Here is a 14,240-nt window from a genome sequence, read left to right on the forward strand (position 1 = left end):
GGTTTGAATCCCATTTCTGCCACTTACTGGCTGTGTGATTGTTTTGGTTATCTATTGCTGAGTAATAAATACTGCAAAACCTGTGGCTCAGAATAACAGGTATTTACTCCAGGTTTTACAATGTGCGCAGGGCTCAGTGGAGATGGCTTGACTTTGCCCTATGTGTCAGGAGTTGGGTTGTCTTAATGGGGGAAAGAAGATCCTCTTCTAAGATAGTTTCACATCAGTTCAGAGCTCAGCTGGGGCAGTCAGCCAAGAGCCTTGACTCTCTTCCAAATGGGCCTCTCCACCTGAATGCTTGGGCTTCCCCACATCATGGAGGCTGGGTTCCAAAAGGGAGGAAGCCAAAGCTCCTAAGCCTTCTTAATGCCTGGGCTTGGAGGTCCCAGCACATCATCTCCTCTTCATTCTATTGGTCAAGCAGTTCTGAGCCTGACCCAGATTCAAGAGGAGATATAAGCTCCACCTCTTAAGGGGAGAAGTAGCACCCGTGTACATGAAGGGGTGAAGTTGTTTGGGGCCATCTTTGGATACAAGCTACCACAGTGAGCTTGAGCAAGTTATTTAATCTCCCCAAGTCTCATTTTCCCCCTCTGTAAATTGGAGATAATAATATCTATCTTGTTTGGTTACTGATAGGATTAAATAAGCTCTCATTTGAGCTCACAATAGTTGGAAGAATGTATAAGTAGCCCATGGCTCAAAAGAATTCAATGTTAATATTAGACAATCCTGTGTACACGTTACTGCCAGAAGACGGTAGGAAACTTTTCCCACCGTTCGTCCTTTTGGCATCTGCCTCTGACGTCTCCTGTCTCTGGTCTCTGGCCTCTAGGGTCCTCACCGGAGATCCCCCCCAGACTTCCTCCGCTTCTCCTGGACATGCACCAAAGTGCCTGGGGGTCTGGACTTCACTCCTGGAAGGTCTTCTCCCGGCACCACTTGGTTGGGCTGGGGTGCGTTTAGGCCATCAGTTTCCCTAGGTTGGGACACATCCTGTGGAACAATGCTAACATGGCCCACCCCTCCCAACCCAAAACCCCTCCCCATGGGCTCCCACTAATTGAGAGGGAATTATTGTTGTAAAACTATAACCGACCTCCTGGGGGCCTCCACAGGTCTTCTCTTCATGGTAAAGTTAGCTAGGGAGAGAGAGAATGAAGCCAGAGAAGAGAAAGAAGTGGTGAGTCCAGGCTTGGAAGAGGACAGACCAGCCCCTACCCCAGCCTCTGTCTGGGCAGCCCTGGCAGTTCATTAGTGCACCGAGGCCCCGTCCTGCAGGGCCGAGGCTGTGTCATTTCTGTAGGAAGAAGGGGGCACAGCTGACACATCCTGGGGCGTCATCAGGCCTCTCTGGATCCAGGCGGTTAGAAGCAGTTGGCAGCAATCTGATAGAGAACCAAATGGTTTGAGAAATGGGGCAGCTCTAATCAGTCTGGGAAGCAAAATTCCTTTTTTCCCATTTCAAAAGAGATGGGAAAACCTGATTCTCTAGGTGTTCAGAAATGACCTGTTCCTGGGGGGCAGGGCAGGCCTGGGCTGTGGTGACTGGAGACCTTACAATGTGGGGTTGGAGGGGTGAGATGCATTCTGTTTCAGGAGAGCCCCCATCCCCCAGGTGTCACGGAGGACATCTCAGCTCCTAACCACCCAGGCTGCCCCCACCTCCTTGGCCTGCAATGTGGATGGAGCCTCAGCACCCACCCCGGTCGTTTCTCCCCTCGGGGAACCTGTCACCGCAGAGCTGCCCCACACAGCCTGCCTGGTTGGCTCCAGAGACCCCCGTAGGGCCCGAGCTCCCCATTCCGTTACCCAGGAGACCGCTGTCACCAAGGCTCCAGGGCCAGGCTTTGCTGAGCAGAGATTGTGCCTCTGAGACCAGGAACGTTTCCAGTTGGATCTCGTCCAGCTGGCTTTGTGCTCTTGTCTGTCATTGCTGATAATGCAACTCGCATTTACCAGAACTGGGACAAGCACTGGGTGGAAAAAACAGTATTTCGGCGACTTGCACCAAGTCTCGGGCTTCAGGGGCCCCCTCGGGCAGTCCTGAGCCTGGGGGATGCTATGCCCTGGCTCAGGAGGGCCGTCTTCCACCTATTTTGTGAGGCAGCCACATGGCCGCCCCTCCTCGGGGCAAGTGGGCATCCAGCAAGTGAGAACACCCCACACCGCTGCCCGCGGGGGGTCGAGAGGAAACCTTCACCGCATCCAGTCCTGCCTCTGCACAGAGAGGGTGTCGTCCCAGTTTTCCAAGCTGTTAAGAGAAGGCCTTTTGCACATCATTCGGCTCAGCCGGGCTGCAGGCTGGGCTGGAACCAAAAAGGTGCTGAGTGAGGAGATGACGTCAGTCATTCACTCAATAAATGGCTCTGAGCCTTCCTGTGTGCTGGGTCCTGTCCAGGGAATGGGAACAGAGATGAGCAGGACACGGCCTTGCCCTCTGGGAGCTCACAGACCTCACAGCCAGCCTCTCAGCCTGGGTAGACCTGCTATCTAGACCAACATACGAAACACAGGCTTTCGGAACATGGTTGAGAGCCTGCAGTGTGGCAGGCGCTGGGCATGGGACTGTGAACAAGAAACAGGCCCTGCCCTCTTAGAGCCCGAGGTCTGGTAGGAGAGAACAAGCCGGAAGTTATCGGGCATTGTGCTAAGTGTCATCATGGGGAAGTCCAGGGTATCATGAGGGATGGGGGTGTGACTCAGAGAAGCAAAGCAGGGGACCTATGTGTTGGATTCATATTAAGTGTTATCCTCTGTCCTCAAGACCAGATGTTTTCACAGTTTTGTGATATTACTTGTTTCACTTTCCTTTTTGACCTTGGCCGAGTTCCCATCAGACAGAAGCCTCAGCCATTCCTGCACGAGGAGATGGTGATCAGACCCCACAGACAGCCACCAAAGGCCACCCTCACACACTCACCCTCCCTCAAGGCCAAGGGATGGGACACCGCTCCTTGGATTCCATGACCTCTGGCTCCTACTGAGAAAGCAGGGCTGGAGTTTGATGGGGACACAGTGAGATGAGCAGAGTCCTGCATGGTGGGGACTTGAGACCACATCCTTCCCCCTCCTTCAGCCCACAGCCGGGGCTGGGCAGAGCCTGATTCTTCCAGGATGTTCAGCCTCCCATCTGCTTGCCGCCCCTCCAGGTCCTTTGGCAAAATTTCCAACTTCACTATTTAACTCTGGATTCCCACATCGCCAACCCAAATGCTCTGTTCAAACCTCTCCATCTCTCCTCGTGAGATGATGAGGGTCCTGGGGCTTATGACTTCTTCAAGCTTAGTTAAATTCAAGCTTAATTAAATATCTGCTGAGCAACCTTTCCAGACTTCTCTGGATTCCACCAAGAGGAGCTCATCCTGCCTTTTCTTTTGGGGGCTGCTAAGGCCTGTCCCTTGGTTCTTGCTAGAAACAGCGGACCTTCCCATGACCCAGTGACCATTCCAGCCCTGGCTGTCTCTCTGTGCAAATGCCGGTTGGCCCTGGTCGCAGCTTCAGTAGAGGCAGGAGACCAGACAGTGTGGAGGAGGACAGTAGTCACTTGAGTCTTATCTCACTGCACACTCTCAAGTCCCCTCTGGATCTGACACCTCTCGGGCCACTTTGGACCCTCTCGCTTATCTGTGGGTCACTGGCCACCAGCCGCAGCCATTGCTGAGATCACCACCTCTGTGTGAACTCGGACCCCCTCAACTGAGCAGCCTCTGGCCTCGGGTGCACGCTGTACATTTCCTGCCTCTCGGGCTGCCCTGGGCATGAGCGTGTGAGACGCTGCATCCACCCATGAGCAACTGGAAAGTCCAGCAAGTCACACCCTACATGTGAACCAACGAGAAAGGGGAGACTGTGGACAAATTCTCTCCCTTCTTTTCTGCAGGACTGTGCTGAGAAACAGTTATTTAGACAGATTCTCAGAAGATGGTCCTGGGGGACTGAGCAGCCAGTTACGTTTGTTACCAAGCTGCGCTCAGCTGCATAACGCACTCTGGAACTGGCTCCCTCTCCGCCCCAGACGCACTCCTTTTCCCTCTCCTGCTCTCTGAGGTCTCCCTCCCTAACAAAGGAGTGGCACCGAGGCTTTGCTTCCTGCTCTGCTTTCCAAGGAACCCAAACCAGGCTGCCTCAATTTCCTTTCTGGGGCACCTCTTCCACTCTGCGGGATGCTCCTGGTGCCACAGTCAGCACCCCACTGTCCCCTCTGAGATGGGCATGTGACCATCTAGCTGGTCAGCACCTCACCTTCTGGCCACGGAAACTGGCTCAGGAACAGCCATGGGACCCACCTGAGTTTTCCCTGGGAATTAACATGAACAATGGGGGTCTCATACACCAGTGATGGATTCCTTCTCATCCACTCAAGACCCAGCAGGACTCCTGCTCCCCGAGAGACTTTCTTCAACATCCTGGCCCAAAGAGATCTCAGCTGCTTCACTCATTAACATCCAGGATCCCCATCACAATTGCCTCTCCAGCCCGCTTGCTACCATCCTCAGGCCTTGCTCTTCTAGCCAGTTGTTTGAAGCTGTTACTGTTATGTAGGCACTGACTCATGTACCTGTCTCTGCTCGGCATGGAGTTCTTCCAGCAACCCGTGTGGATTCATTGGCCAAAATGCAGCGGGTGGGCATTCCACATAGAAAGAGGCCAGGCTGTTGAACATAAGGTGACCAAATTGCCCAGGTTTGCCCAAGATTTTGCCAGCTTTCCCAATGACTGTCCCATGTCCCGGGAAACCCGCAGTGCTGGGCAAACTGGCACCGTTGGTCACCCTGTCCAACGGGCAGGAGGGTGCCTCGTTCCAAAGTGAGGGGTGCAGCCTGAACAGATTCAGCCCGGACATCATTCACTTATTCATTTAACACAATGTGCTGAGCTCCGACCATGTGTCAGTCATTCTTCTAAGTGTGTTTACCTGGGGTGAACAAGACCTGGTCCCTGCCCTCAAGAGCTTGTAGCTCAGAGCAGAGGTCAGGAAATCTTTTCCGCAAAGGGCCAGATCAGAAATATTTTTGGCTTTGCACACGCTATAGTCTCCGTCATATCTACCCAACTCTACCATTATAGCTACAAACCGTTAAATTGGGCGTGGCTGTGTTCCAGTAAGACTTCGCAGGCGGCAGCCCCAGGCGTAGAGGTAGAGACAGACACACAGAGCCTCAGGACGCCTGCCGGCTTGAGCCGGCACCGTAGGCCGCCACGTTGTGCACTGTGTGGTCCCACGGTCGCCACCATGGTCAGCTGGACCTGTTGGTGAACACCTGACCGTCCTGAGGCTGCCAGTGGTTGATATAGGGGGGCTGGCCAGCAGAGACCATGGCCGCTGGCTGGAATGGTGGTGGCAGGAGACAGAGTTGAAAGGCTGGAGGGGAGAGCAGCCTCCGGAGACCTTCTGGGGCCTCCAGCCCTCCAAGCACTGAGCCATGGCCCCAGGGGGCCCAGCCCAGGGAGGGCTTGCCGTGGGCCCGCGGTGGAGCTGAGTCCTGTCTCCTCTTTCCATGGGCATCATTACAATGAAACAGCTTCCTCCTCCTTTCCTTCCTTTCTTGTTTAACAACTCAGTGATTTGTAGTAAAATTATAAAGTATGTGACTATCATCATCATCCAGTCTCTGTAATAAATCTGTTTTTCTTGAAGGGATCTGAGCGAGCTCCTTACAACCAACAGCCCTCATGCATCCCAGGTCCATGTGAAGCCAGAGCACCGTGGGGACGCAGAGGAAGGGCCTAATCTAGGCTTGGGGGTCAGGGAAGTCTTCCCAGAGAGATGCGCATCTAAGCCAGGACGAGAGGGTGGTATGAGTACCCCGGAGATGTAGGGGAGCGGGAGAGTCCCATCACTTCTTTGACCTTCAGGTGGCAACATCTGGACCAGGTGGCAACATCTGGACCAGGTGCTCCCTACCTCAGGCAGGGGGTAGACAGAACCCTCCATCAGCCTCTGCTAACCAGCACCCAGCGAAGTCGGAGCAGCTCCCCTGCCCCCTCCACACTCTGCTGTGGAGACCACCCTGGTTTCAGTGGACAGGGCCTCCCCAGTGTCCCCTGGGGGCCTCGACCTCCTCATCTTCATGGAAGGGAAAAATCTGCACCGTCCCCGGGTGCAGTCGATGGGCTCTGTGCTGCCTGCACCACCTCAGAGAACTTTCGTCCAAAACACCCTAACCCAGTGTTTCCCAAGGAATTAGGTGAGATTTTACCCCTGCAGCACTGAGACTGGTGGGAGTGTCTGACCATACACGACTCCCTTCCCGGTCCCATCAGAGAGAATCCCCAAGTCCCACCTGCACACCAGAGCCCCTGCTCTCCCCTCTCCCCACAACCAGCCTTCCTCATCCTGGAGCAGGAAACATTTCCTACCCGGAGGCTTCTTTGCTGCCTGCGAGAGACACCAGATCCAGCTCCCCCAAGTAAATAGGAGCAGCTGGAAGTTGCACATGAGTTGCTCAGCAACCCGGAGCTCAGGCCCTCTCTGCAGGTGCCTCCATCCCCCTGGGCCTCCCGTGGCCTCCCTCCCCCGAGAGAGGACTGATGGCAGCTGGGTGCAGGGGTCCCCAGCCTTGGGCCCTGGGGTCACTCCACTGTGGCAGGGATGGGGGACGTTAGGCCTGACATTGTCTCCAGGGATATGCCACCCCTATCTGCTTCCATGTCCCATTAGAAGAGTCTGGATTTGCTCCACCTACCCAGGCCTGGGCTTCTCCAGGAACTGGGGGCACACGCCATATTTGCCCAAACCTAGGGCAAGCCTGAATATGAGGCATCTCCCACTTGGCCATTAAGAAGATGCATATGTGGATCTTCCCTGGTGGCTCAGTGGTTGAGAATCTGCCTGCCAACGCAGAGGACACGGGTTCGTGCCCCAGTCCGAAATGAGAAGATCCAATTTGAATATACAGACTATTAGGGGTGTGTGTGCCATTGTTTAAATGTCTCAGGGAGTAGTTCATGTGTGCGTTTTTAAAGACATATTTTAATTTCATAAAAGGTAACTAGTACATTAATTTGAAAATGTTGCTCCTTTCCGCTTTCACATTTTATGGAACATTTTTATCTCAACTTTTCGCTAGCCTCTTGGGTGTCCCTTGGGCCAAGTTAAGCCACCAGGGGCTTCTGAAGCCCATGACCTCCCCTCGAGGCTCAGTTACTCAGATTCAGCACTTTTTGAATCCCTGTGTGACACAATCACTGGCCATTTTATCCCAAGCCATAAGTGCCCCTTCCTGTAATGTTGGAGGCTTAGAGTTTTTATTTAACCTTAAGATAAATGTGACCTTATTCATAACTGGTGATGTGGGACATCCCAGTCACCCAGGCATTATCATCACTTCTACGAGGGTGGCTGAGGCTCTTTGTGCCCAGTTGGGGATGAGGGCTTTGGGGGGGAACGCTGGCTCTCTGTTACCTCCAGCAGGTGCTATGGGGCCTAGGATTCAGGTGGAGTCGAGCCTCCAATTGCCTCCTGGTTTGAAGTGAGGGCTGGGACAATGGTGAGGGCTGCAGCTGTCAACCAGCAGGTATTTATCGGCTCCACTGTGCGCCCAGCCTGTGCCAGGCCCGCGAGGCAGAGGAGATGAGAGCCCTCGCTGGGAGAGACAATTAAGAAGGACCATTTCTATTTAGAGCTCCGTGCCCAGTGCACCGCGTAGTGGAGGGCCAAATCGGGCGGAACAGACCGGGAGAGAAGTCTGCTCTCCACCATATGCTGACTGGGGGAGGCTGGAGGGTGGGCTGCGCCCACCTCGGGAGCAGACTGGTCATTCCGTGATGGCTCAGGGTGTTTGAAGAGCCCCGAGAGGATCTCAGAGAGGGGAGGGAGGGCCAGACACAGAGACCCAGAGTGCTGTCGTGGAAAGAGCCCGCACCTGGGAATCAGAGAGCTGCAGCCACTCATACGTCCATTCACATCTGTTTCCACATCTGTAAAACAGTTCCCTTCCAAGGCAAGGTCCTGTTCATATCTATTTCTAGCGACAAGTCCTCAGTTTTATGGGCTCACACTTACTTGTTTTTTTTTTTAAGATTTTTGTTTTGTTGTGGACCATTTTTAAAGTCTTTATTGAATATGTTACAATATTACTTCTATTTTATGTTTTGGTTTTTTGGCTGTGAGGCATGTGGGATCTTAGCTCCCTGACCAGGGATCGAACCCACACCCCCTGCATTCGAAGGTAAAGCCTTAATCACTGGACCACCAGGGAAGTCCAGGGATCCCCCTTACTTTAATCTCCAAACAGAAAGACTTGTGATTTCATCCCACATTCAGTGGGAACCCTGGCGTCCCCACAATAGTCTTAGGAGTCCCAGGGGAAATGGTCCTGGGTCCTACAAGTCTGTATATCTGACCCACATGGAACACCTCTCCAATTCCCTTCTCCCATAAAGGACAACTGACATAGGCCATTGAGTGCGGGATACTGTATGGAAGCCCAGGGCTAGTGGATTATAACGTACAGCAACTTAAAATGTACCCAAGCCCCTTTCTCTGCCCAAGGATTTCCCATTGGCCTGTGCCGCCCCTTCCCCAGGTGCGCTGATGCCAGATGCTCCACAGACTTGGGAAGTCTTTGCAGTACCTCGCCCGTGCAGGCTGTTTGTGTAATTTCAGAAGCATAGGAGGTATTTCTAAAAGTGTTTCTCCTTTGCTCTCTCGATTTCTTCTTTGAGTTATAGCTTTGTCCCAGTTTCACTGTAAATATCCCAACAAAGAAAAGTCACGTGGCCAAGCAGTTAAATGAGGAGTAATGACTGATGATGAAAAGCAGATGGCCTGGTAGGATGGGGAACAGTAGCAGGGAGGGGGTGCTGGAGGAGTTGGGAAACTGAATTCTCAAGCTCACCAAAGGCTGTATCTGCTGGTGTATTGGAGATGCCTTATGGGGTGACAATAAGGTGCCCCCGAGAACTTTCATATAAGGTTAGGTAAGGTCATCCTCTGAGAATGGGACTTATGACAGCAACACATGGGAGGAACAGTAATAATTAAAATATCATATAAAATAATATGATGGTAAGGTAACAAGTATGACCTGCTTCACCAACTTAGATTACAAATATGTTCATATTTCTTTTATTGCCCCAATTCATTGTTTTAGTCCCCGTGTGTCTTTGAGGCACGCAGAGAGTTGCCCCATATTATTCAAAAATCTCAGCGTCCAAGGGGAGGTCAGGTTTGTTTCTTCACACCAGAAGAATCAGTGTCCCAAGAGCCCACTGCTACGATTGCCCCTTGCTGCCACAAGGTGTCGCTATTGCAGCTTGCTCTCACAGACGATGCTGCTACCCTGGAGGGTGGGATGCCCTTCATGGACTAGGTGCGGGATTACAGCTCTTCTTAGTCTACATTCCCACACTCAGCCATCACTGCCCAAAGCACGGCCCCTGGGGCGTGGAGGCTGGGTGGGAAGGGTAATTAGCATCAGCCACCTTCCACACTGGCCTCAGCCCTCCTCCTTTGAAATGAGAACAGCACATCAGCCAAAATCTCCCTTCACTCAAGGTGATTTAACTGGAGGGCTTCTCTGCTCTTCCCTACCACTGCTCCTTGGATCACCCTAGCTCACCTGAACAGGTGTGCCTGACTTTGCATCTCAGAGATCAGGGCTGGGATGTGGGTGTTTTTGTTTTCAGAGAGCCCCAGGGAGTCTCACCCATACCAGCAGGGGCGGGCCAGCTTCTGCTAAGCGCCAGAGCTCACACCCCAAGAGGAAGAGGCTGGCACCCTGGTGGCTCACATTTGCATAACCAAGGGGGTACACAGAACAGGGTAGAGGTGAAAGAGGGTGAGAATTGTGTAAAGGGGACCAACTGTATGGTGATGGATGGAAACTACATTTTTTGTGGTGAGCACGCTGTAAGGTATATAGAAGTAGAAATATGATGTACACGTGGAACATATGATGATATAAAACAACGTTACTTCAATAAAAAAATAAATTTAAAACTGAAATAAAGAGGGCACACAAATGATCCTTCTCCAGAGGAAGAGCATCTGTTCCAGGTATCCCTATGTCTCTGCCTAAACCAGAAGTTCTTAACCTGGGGATCAGGAGTGGAATCCAGGGGCGGCATCATGAACTGGTTGGGGAAAAGCATTATGTATTTATTTTCACTAATCACTGATTGAAACTAGCATTTCCTTCCTTTGTGCTTATAGGCATCACACCACAGTAGTACAGACGGTGCCTGGGACTTTGTCACCAATAGAAATCACAATTATTTTCATATAGCACCACAATTGCTGTAGATATTTTAAAATGTTATTTCAGCTCAGCGCATCACTAATTCAAGATCATGATAAGTTACTGAACCTGTCACTAGACCTCCTTTATCCAAGGCCTCAATAAAGCACATATATTGCTATATCACAATTCTTAAATTCTGATAATTGTATTTCAGTATATTTGGTTTCTTTTACCATCCCATGTATTTTACTTCATGTATTTAAAACTATGATCCTGGGGAAAGTCCATAGGCTTCCCCAGACTGCAGGAGGAATCCATGACACAAAATTGGTTACGATCCATGGCCATACAGAGAGCAACTGGCCACTGTTTTGTTTAAAAAAAAGAAAAAGAACCTCACCACAGTTCTAAGAGCTAATATTTATGGAGCCCTTACCACATGCCAGACATTTTCTATGTGTTGTTGCATCATAGGTAGAGCTGTTATTTCCATTTAAAGCTGAGGCACTGGTGTACTGAATGACGTAACTTGGCCATGAGCACACAGCGGTCAGGGTAGGAGCCAGGAATCAGCCTTGACCTTTTACCCCAGCACTGAGATTTCACCATTTTCAGTCAGGCTGCCTCCAAGGTCCCAGGGACCTCGACCTGAGTGTAGCTCACCCTCGAGGGCTGAGGGCCGGGCCATAGCCAGCTCAGGCCAGGGGAGGGAGGTGGTCTCAGGGGGTCCAGTGTTCAGCCCACCTGGGGTGACCGTGGCCTGCTCCCATCCTATAGGCACCGGGCAACCTTCAGTCCCCCAGGGTCACCCCGGCTCCCTGCCCCTTGCAGGCCTGGATAAACCTTACCAGAACCCCAGTGTCACGGGCTTAGGGGGACAGGGCCCTCCCCAGGACAGCCACACACTCCAGGGCTCACATCCTTCCTCATCTTTCTTTTCCATGCTGCCTCAGACCATCAGCCGCCACGACTTTCTTCCCTGGTTCCACAACGTTTGCTCATGCCAGGCACTGCAAGATTTTCATCATTTACTAGAGATAGGCCAGGTCACACATGCCCTCTGCCATCCTTCTGGTTCTTTCCTGCTTCCTAACACTCTCCCGTCTCCCTTCCTCCTTCCTTCCTTTCTGAGGCAATAGATCCTGGCCCCTTTCTCTCTTGGGACAGTTCCTCCCATTTTCACCTCCAAGGACTTTCCCCAATACTTTCTTTTCTGAAGGGGAACTTCGGTAAATAACATTTTCTCAATCTAACTAATTACTAAACTGAGTCCTGTCTTAGTTCAGGCTACTGTAACATAATACCATGGACTGGGCAGCTTAAACAACTGACAGTTATTTCTCACAGTTCTGGAGGCTGGAAGTCCGAGATCAGGGAGCCAGGATGGTTGGGGTCCAGTGAGAGCCATCTTCCTAGTCCCAGACTGCTGACTTCTCACTGTGTCCTCACATGGTGGAAGAAGCACGGGAGCTCTCTGGGGCGCTAATACAGGCACTAATAGGGCACTAATCCCATTCGTGAGGGCTCCACCCTCATGACCTTATCACATCCCAAAGGCCCCACCTCCTAATACCATCACACTGGGGGAAAGGGGTGGGATTTCAACCTATGAACTGGCGGGGGGGGGGGACACAAACATTCAGTCCATAACAGTCCCCAAGTGTCCCAACCGAGGGAGGAGGGAGCCCTAAGTAGATGACATGTTTGAACTTGGTCCTTGGAATTGAACGTCACTCATTCACATCATTGATACCATGGCTTTTTCAGCTGATCCTCTGTGCCATCCAGCTACCAGGAGCCACGGAGGCATCAGCTGGGTGCTGAGAAAGCCCACCCTGTAGCCCCAACCCCATCGGTTTGCCCACTCAGGATGGGGCTCTGCCCTGAACACACTCCACGCCCTCACAGAGTCCCAAAGGTACTTCAAGGCAAAGACCCTGGGTCTGGTTTCTCTAAAGGCCCCGTACCTGTGTGCCTAGGTCTCCAGCTGCCTCAGCTCCCGGAGACTTTCTCTGTCTAGCTGTCCATTTTGCACTCCTTTCTGAGACAAGGCGGCCCACTCTGCCCTCTGTTGTTTCCCACCCTGTCTCAGACTCAGCCATTTGCTTCCTGGGGCCGGCTAAGCCTTCCCAGAGCACAGCTGGGAGATCCAGCCGAGTGGCTTGAGCTGCCCACCAAGCGCCGTGCCTGCCTGCCTCTCAGTAGAGGCGAGCAGCCCGGGCCCCCCCTCCAGTGAGGACCTACTGCCCAGCTGCTCTCAGGTCCTCGGCGCACGAGACCTCCTATCCAAGGTCACACATTCCCAGGCCCACATCTGAGACTGGGTCACGTGGCGTCTACAGGCCTGGAGTCCCATTCCAACTTAGGATGATTCTGACCGGACCTCACAGCTGCAGGGGTCTCGCGGGCATCGGCTGAGGCGCAGATGGGCCTGCATCCCGGCTCGGCGTCTCCGTCACTCCCACTGCTTCCGTTCCCTCCCTTCACAGGCGTTGGTGCTGAGAACACTCCTTAACAAACCGCCCACACGCTGAGCTCCAACTGGAGACAGCTTTTCAGGACACCCAACCTGCAGGGCAGGCACTCTGCGGCTCCAGCCTGGGGGGGATGCCAGGCCTTCGAGAGGAGAGAGTGGGGTTGGGAGGAGGTGTGGGTGATGGGGGGACCTTTGGGTACCACTGGAGCCCCACGGTCTTGACCACTCAGACCACAGGCCTCAGGATGCCCCACATGGGCCCACAGGTTAGGGCAGCGGGTGTTGGGGTGCTTCTGTAGAGTTGCTCGGGGGACCTGCCCACCATGGTTGCTCCTCTTTTATCGTTTTACACATCAGACCACCGTGTCCTGCCATTCAAGCTGCCATTGAGATTTTTTTTGAAGTTTAGAAACCACACGCCGCACCCAAGGTCTGCAGCTGGTTTGGGTTCGGAAATGGCCCTGTTCTCCAAGCCCCAGGTGCTCACTGGCCTCTCAGAGGGGCTAGGAGCCCCCTGTTCTGTCCTTCTTGTCCCACACAGGAGTGGACACACAGTGGCTGCTCAGGAAATATGATGCCAGTTGAAGTGAATTGAAGCTGAAAGTGGTTCCATCCACAGATCACAGAGGGCACTTGCCCATCAGGACCACGAGGGCCAGGGAGAGCTGGTAAGAAGCCTCTTCTGGCGGGAATCCATGTGGGCGCCGGCGCGGCAGGGAGCAGCGTGGGGTCACCATGGCGGAGCTGCAGCAGCTCTGGGTGTAGAAGGCAGTGGACCCCTAGTGAAGAGTCCAGAGAGAGAGAACATCCAGAAGATGCAGGACCTCAGGTTCCGGTGCAGGACCGGCTGTTGTGAGGACAGCCAGGCGTCCGTGCAGCAAGCACACCAGTGTGTTGAGCACTGCCATGCACCTCTGGCTCAAGCCCAGGCCCTGGGGACCAGTGAGTTGGAGATGTTCCAGGACCGCCTGGCCCAGTGCACTATGCATTGCAACAACAAAGCCAAAGATTCAATGGATGCGGGGAGTAAAGAGCTTCAGGTGAAGTGGCAGCTAGAGAGTTGCGTCATCTAAGTGTGTGGATGACCGTGTGACTCTCACCCCAACCATGACCAAGAGGATGAAGGAGTGTCTCTCGTCCATTGGGAAATAGATGTCTGCTATTGGCCATCGGGGCTGAGGGCAGGAATCTATTTAAAAAGAGGAATGGAGATTTGGGTCTTTAAGGAAAGTTTATGAATGAGGAAATTAAGGATGTCAGCAAGTTTCAGCAAGTTTCAGTCACTTGCCTCTGGACACTGGTTCCTCTGTCTTTCAATCCTAGAAAGTGAAATGGAAAACACTGGTGCTAAAATTTGGGTCAGAGATAGTACAGGAGAGTTTTTGTGAGCCTGAATTTCATGTGGCCAAGGCTTATCCTGGCAATAGGTAATCTCCCTTGTACCAAACCAGAGCCCTCCAAAGTACGAGCTTCTCTTAGTACACAGATACCAACAGGCTGGCAGGTTCATCTGACCCGCCTATGATCTGTGGGGTGTGAGGAGAGGTGTTTCTGTTTGTTGCCAACCTCCTGTTTGC

General features: G+C 52.7%; 1 pseudogene across 1 annotated transcript; it reads left to right on the plus strand.

Annotated features, from left to right (window-relative positions):
* Positions 1-13,398: 13,398 nt before the first annotated feature.
* On the plus strand, positions 13,399-13,815 carry LOC308621673 (protein FAM136A-like; annotated as a pseudogene). Its single transcript has one exon. The product of its transcript is annotated as a protein FAM136A-like (transcript).
* The last annotated feature ends 425 nt before the right edge of the window (positions 13,816-14,240 follow it).

The sequence above is a fragment of the Mesoplodon bidens genome (genome assembly GCF_964165515.1).
Source record: "Mesoplodon bidens genome assembly, chromosome: 8".
NCBI classification, from domain to species: Eukaryota; Metazoa; Chordata; class Mammalia; order Artiodactyla; family Ziphiidae; genus Mesoplodon; species Mesoplodon bidens.